The following is a 7,020-nucleotide window of genomic DNA, read 5'->3' on the forward strand; positions in this document are numbered from 1 at the left end:
GTTGCAATTGAGAGAGGACAGGACATCACATTTTGGCACCCGGACAGGGACAGAGCAGGACACAGAGGCAGTGGCGGGAGGACAGTCTTTGGCGGAGGAGATGGCGGCAGCAACGGCGGAGGAGATGGCGGCAGCAACGGCGGAGGAGATGGCGGCAGCAAGGGCGGAGGAGATGGCGGCAGCAACGGCGGAGGAGATGGCGGCAGCAACGGCGGAGGGGGATTCCACAGTAAGAGAGTGCAGTGAGTTAGCCGGAGGCACCATGAGCGACAGCGGTGAGGGGGAATCCTGTCCCGCTTCCAGAAGTGGCAGTGCCCAGGGATCTGGGGAATCCGCAAGGCACACCCCTGCAAGGTCACGTTCCAAGGAAGATTCTTGGCGCTCCAGATCCAAGTCGAGGTCCAGTTCTGAGTCTCCATGGAGATCCAGAAGAAGTTCTCGAAGGCGTCGCACTAGATCCCGTTCTCGCTCCCGATCCCACAGACGATCCCGGAGCAGGTCGTACAGTCGAGGTTACCGAAGGCGACGTAGCCACAGTCGCTCTCCAGTGTCTCCCCGGAGGCGTCCCGTTGGGAATCGGGCCACTCCTGAGCCCAACTGCTGTCTCGGAGTGTTTGGGTTGAGTCTGTACACCACCGAGAGGGAGCTCCGAGAAGTCTTCTCCAAATATGGCCCAATCGCGAGTGCGTCCGTTGTGTATGACCAACAGTCCCGGCGCTCCCGGGGATTTGCCTTTGTCTACTTTGAGAATGTGGACCATGCCAAGGAAGCTAAAGAGCACACCAATGGAATGGAACTGGATGGCCGGAGGATCCGAGTAGACTTTTCTATAACAAAAAGACCCCACAGCCCAACCCCTGGAATCTACATGGGAAAACGTACCTATGGCAGCTCCCGCCGTCGTGATTACTATGATCGAGGATACGACCGAGGCCGTGACGATCGCGATTATTACAGCAGATCTTACAGAGGAGGAGGAGGGTGGAGAGCTGCCCAAGACAGGAGGCGATCACCCTCCTCCCCATATTACAGTGGTGGGGGTTACAGGTCACGGTCTCCATCTCGATCTTATTCACCTCGTCGCTACTAAAGCATGAAGATGGTGGATTTCTGAAATGGGATTTTGTTTTGTGGACAACATTTTTGAATAGATATACAGAGCTTAATTAATCTGTTGTCCTTCCCAGGTTCTTGAATTCACAAGGTAGCAGGTAGCAGGTAGAAGCTGGGGCCAAATTCTCAGCATTGGACATTCACAGTTCTAATTCCAATGCTTTCTAAATGGTGTTATTGTTACAACAAGGACAACAGCAGCAGCAGGAACTTAGCAACAGTAACCAACAGTTAGATTGAATTTCAATTTTATAAAGTGCTTTACAAGTACTATCACATTTATCTTCCCGCGGACTAGATATTGCTATTATTCCTATTTTATTGTTGAGAAAATGGAGTCAAAGTTAGATATTGCTGGCTCCAGATCCAGTGATCTATCTATCCTACTGGTTTTTCTAGTTTCAAGATCCACCTCACTTAACATTTCTCTCTGGGTTTTCTTCTTTGTTTACTCCTTCAACAAACATTTGACGCCAACCCATGATTTACTAAATGCTAGAAAAGATCCAAAGATCAGTGAGCCATATTTATTGTCAAGGAGTTTATGATCTAGCAGGGGATGCAAAAAATACAAAATAAAACCAGCGCATGAGCATATTCCCTCCCTCGGACATGAAAAAAGTTCTATTAGAGTGCTGATAAAGGAAAGATCATTTTTACTTAGGAGGATCCAGGAGGGAAGATCATCAAGATGGCGGCATTTGAGCAAGGTTGATCAAATGCAAGCTCCTTGAAGACAGGAATTATTTCATTTTTGCCTTTGCATCTAAGTGTGACTGGCACAATAGTAGGGTCTGGCCCAATCAATAAATTCTTACTGCTTGAATAATGGTGAGGAATTTAAATAGATATTGGGGCAGGGAGGGATGAGGAAGGGTATCCCAGCTATAGGGAACAATGGGACCAAGGCATGGGAGGGGTATGATATTACAATAAAATCATTATTCATTATAATATTGTCATTATGTTAATAAATAATCAGTTGTTATTGTGGTAATTTGTGTCTATTAGTCTTTTGATCCTGCTTTCTTCATTTTGATATCACTCCGTATTTGTCTTTCTATATCTCTGCATTTTTATATTTGTTGCTTATGATTAATAATATTCCATTCATATACCATGATTTGTTCAGCTTTCCCCTAATCATACAGTTTCCAGTTATTTGATATTATCAACAGGGCTTCTATCACAATTTGTTCACAGATACATAGTACATTCTTTGCTTTTATCTTCTTAACCTCCTTGGGGCATAAACTCAATAAAGAAAACTCTTAAGTCAAAGAGGTGAGGGAAAGAAGGATAGTTGGGGGAGATGGATTAACGATTTCCTATATTTCTTCTCCATTTATTTTTTATTTTGTTCATTTGGTTTCTCCTTTTAGCTTAGCTAATGGTTTATAGATTTTATTATTCTCCTTTTCAAAGTACAGCCTATTTTATTGGTTAATTGTTTTTATATTTTAATTCTATTTCTCTCACATTTAATTTGCAAAATCTCTTTTTGCATGTGTTTATTTTGGAGAGCTAACATTTGTTATTTTTTTCCTAAGGTTGTTTTTTTTTAATTGCCTGCTAAATTCATTAGTCTTCTCTTTTTAATCTTTTACCACTAAAAGCATACAAGGATGTACATTTTCTTCCAAGGAAGGCTTTACATAAATTACATAAATTTTGTTATTTTCTTATTATCATTTCCTTTAATTTTTAATTGCTTTTATGATTTGTTCTATAACCTACTCATTATTTAGAATGTTTTTTAGTTTCTACTCTGGCCCATATCTTTTATTAATATGTATGTTATTGATTATAATTTTTATGGAATTATGGTCTAAAAGGATATGTTTATTTTTTTTTTGCTTTTTTCATACACTTATGAATTAATTTGGCCTCAGCATATGAATCATTTTTGTGTAAGTTCCAAAAGAGTTTGCAAAATACAAATATTCTCTAAGACTTCAATTTTCATGGGATTATCAAATCATATTTTTCATATTAAGTTACCTGGAATTAATTGTTTTAGTATTTAGGCCTTTTTTTTTTTTTCATTTTGATTAGCTTTTCCTTTAGGGAATTAGCTGCTATGCCATTCAGTGCATATATTTTCATATTGATGTCGTTTCACAATTTATGGTATCTTCAGTCATAAGTAAATTCACTACTTGTTTTTTCTAGTTATTTTTTGATTTTTGCTGTTGCCTTATTTGAAGTTCTAACCATGACTTACTTTTATGGATTTAACTCAAGTATAGATATTATTTCAGTCTTTAACTTTGAATCTGTATGAGTTCCTGTGCTTTTGATGAGATGTTTCCATGCAACAACTTTTGGGTTTTCTTTTTCTAATACTTTATGAAGTTAACTATCCTTTTATTTTTTAACTCATCAAGTTTCCTAGTGACAATGGTTTTATTGATATGTTAATTTTTTTGCTTCAAACACCACTTACTGTCATGTTCTGTAGTTTCAGTTTATTTTCTAGGACTTTTCTGATACATAGGGCTATTTCCTATTTTCCCATTTCCCCATTTCCCCAGCAGCCATTTTCTGGGGCTCTGTATCTCAGTCCACTTTGGTCTATGCAGTCCCCTACCAAGAAATCTAAGGCTTCAAGCTTTGCTGCTTCACCCCTCCACTGCTGGCTTTAGGCTCATCTAGAACTTTCTCAGAATGGCTAATCATATCAGCACTCACTCACTTTCCTTTTACCTCTCCTTGTTTTTGCTTTATGGGATAGAAGAACTGCATTTTGGAATTTATTTGACTTTCTTTAATGAGTTTTGTTCTTGTAATGTTTATGGAATTCACTTGTAAATGCATCTAGTCCTTTTTGGGGGGGGAGGGATCTTTTAAGATTTAACTTATGACTTAACTTTATCTTTCTGAGATAATTGAAATTTTCTATTTCTTGTTCTGTTAGCATGGTGCTTATTTTTGTATTTTTGTTTGTATCCATCAATTTCATATACATTTTCAGTTTTTTGGAATAAAAATAAATAGTTCCTAATAATTTACTTTTATTTATTTGTTATGATTTCTCCCTTTTCATTTTTTATACTAACATGTACTCACACTTAGAAACATTTTATCCATTTTATTAGATGTTGTTTAAAGGGATAACTTTTAGTTTGATTTATTTATTAAATCCTTTGTTTTAGTTTGGTTTTCAGTTTTGTTCATCTGTTCTCTGATTTTTCAGAATTTTATTTTGGTATTCTATTAGATTTTCCCCCCATTTATTGTTTTTCCATATTTTTTTTAGTTGCATGTCCAATGAATTGATTCACTTCTCTCCCTAATCCTACCTTTTTTTGGTTATTGTTGAATGTTTTTTGAGATCTAAATCCCCCCTCCCCCAGGGCTGCTTTAGCTGCATTCCATAAATCTGAGTATATTGTCTCATTGTCATTTTATTTGATGGAATTTTCCATTGTTTCTATGATGTGTTCATTGGGCATTTTTTATTATTCATTGATGTTTCTCAGGGGAATTGGGTCTTATCCAACTCAAGATATCTTGTCCAAAAGCCTCATTCTCCTTTGCTAAAAGTGTAATTATTGCTATAATCTTGTTCTTTCTTTTGGGAGATTTCACTTTCTTTTACAACCCTTATGTGTTCTTTGTATGGTTCCCCTCCCTTTTTTTTCCCCTGTAGTCTTTCTACAAAGTTTCCTGTAAGGATTTGTTTTCTCTCTAAAATCTAATTTATTTAAAAATAAAGCATATAAAAGGGAAAATCCAGAAAGATAATTTGGATTTGAAAGATTTTGGAACTTTGATCAATATAATATTGTTGGCTACATGAAGCTGAAACATGGCAACCTCCTCCTGCCTGAGAGCCGATGGACTGAAAACAGAATGATGTCCATTTTGGGATAGAGCTGATGGGAGAAGTTACATAGATACAATACAAACAGGAAGGCAGAAAAGAAGGGCAGGAGGGCAAAGAGAAAGGCAGGAAGGAAGGGACAGAGGGAGGGAAGGAGGGAGGGAGGGAAATGGAAAGGAGGGAGGGAGGGAGGAAGGGAGGAAGGAAGGAAGGAAAGGAAGGAAAGGAAGGAAGGGAAGGAAGGAAGGAAGGAAGGGCAGGAAGGAAGGAAGGAAGGAAGGAAGGAAGGAAGGAAGGAAGGAAGGAAGGAAGGAAGGAAGGAAGGAAGGAAGGAAGGAAGGAAGGAAGGAAGGAAGGAAGGAAGGAAAGGAAGGAAGGAAGGAAGGAAGGAAGGAAGGAAGGAAGGAAGGAAGGAAAGGAAGGAAGGAAGGAAGGAAGGAAGGAAGGAAGGAAGGAAGGAAAGGAAGGAAGGAAGGAAGGAAGGAAGGAAGGAAGGAAGGAAGGAAGGAAGGAAGGAAGGAAGGAAGGAAGGAAGGAAGGAAGGAAGGAAGGAAGGAAGGAAGGAAAGGAAGGAAGAAAGGAGGGAGGGAAGGAAGGAAGGAAGGAAGGAGGAAGGGAAGGGAGGAAGGGAGGGAGGGAGGGAGGGAGGGAGTGAAAGGGAGTGAGAAGGACAGAGAGACAAAGACAGAAAGAGAGAGACAGAGACAGAGAGAGACAGAGAGACAGAGAGACAGAGAGAGACAGAGAGACAGAGACAGAGAGAGACAGAGAGACAGAGACTGAGAGACAGAGACAGAGAGACAGACCGAGAGGAGAGAAGGAACAAATGACCCACAAAACAAATCCAATTTGTACAAAGTGTAACTGGAACCAGCAAGTGGAGGAGAGCGCAGAGCAGGCGGAGGGGTGGAGGTACGGCGGAGGGGCTGAGCCGGGCCTGGGGAGGGAGCTGTGCTTCGCGCAGATCTCAGCAGCTGCGTGCAGGGGAGAGATTGATGGGGGCGAGTCCTCCGGGCGGAGAGGCTTTTCCGGCGTGCCCCGTCCTCCCCCGGGGCTGGGGAGCACTCATTAAGCATCCCGGGACCTTTGGCTTCTCCCCCTTGCGGGTCATCTCCAGAACAAACGCGGGATTGTCCCGCTCCTCCTCCCCCCGCCGGCCAGCCCCCCGCCCCGCCCCTCGCAGTGTCTCCAGCACCTGTTTTTAATCTCTAAATTAGCTGCGTCCTCTCCCGGGCGCAGAATGCCCCATTGTCCACCAGCAAACCCCGGAGAGCGCAGATTTGCGGCCTTTGTGATCCGGCCTCCCGCTCCCTGGGAGCTGCCGCTGCTCGCGGTTGCCCGACTCGCCGACATCTGGCTTGACATTCTCCTGGCCTGAAAGCGAAGGCCCCGACTCGGGACCACGGCCCCTTCCCCTTTCGCCCTTCCCCCCGCGCTCGGATCACCCTGTTTGTGTGAACGGGCAGCGGCCCGGGCGTCCGCTGGGGGAGCCGGGGGGACAGCTTCTTAGACGGAATGGGAAGCTGGGGAGGGTAGGACCGATAGTGGCACACTGGCACATCCCAGCCTTTCACGGTGGTGTCTCTCGCCCTCTCTGACTTAGGGGAAGGGCAGGGAGGGGGCGCTTACTGGCCTAGTTGCTCGAGTCTGGCACATCCGCCCGGTAGCTGACCCCTTTGGCCTGTGGATGGCGCAGTTGTTGCCTTGGGCTGCTTAGATCACTGTACTTTGGAAGGGGAAGGAAGTAGATGTAACAGGATTAACTCTCCTCTGAACTGGGAGCATCCTTCATTTCTTCCCTTCCCAGCATCCCTCCCCACGCTGACACTGCTTTTCTGGGAAGACTCCCCCAGTTGCTCCGCCTGAAAAAGCCCCTTTGGGCTCAACTGAGTGATGAGTCTCCACAAAGTGGAGCAGTGGTCCTGGAGCCCGGCTCTGTCAGTCCAGTAGAACCTGTGGCTCCTTGGGGCCTTGAACTGGCCTTTTCTTTGAATCCCCAGCAATCAGCACGTGCCTGGCACTGACTAAACACACACAAATGCTAACTGACTGAACACCCTGAAGTGTCCATAGGGGAGAAA

General features: G+C 43.4%; 1 pseudogene; it reads left to right on the plus strand.

The window, feature by feature from the left end:
• The first annotated feature begins 262 nt into the window (after window positions 1-262).
• Window positions 263-1,090, plus strand: LOC141547209 (transformer-2 protein homolog beta pseudogene; annotated as a pseudogene).
• Window positions 1,091-7,020: the final 5,930 nt, after the last annotated feature.

The sequence above is a fragment of the Sminthopsis crassicaudata genome, chromosome 6, assembly GCF_048593235.1.
Source record: "Sminthopsis crassicaudata isolate SCR6 chromosome 6, ASM4859323v1, whole genome shotgun sequence".
Lineage (NCBI taxonomy): Eukaryota > Metazoa > Chordata > Mammalia > Dasyuromorphia > Dasyuridae > Sminthopsis > Sminthopsis crassicaudata.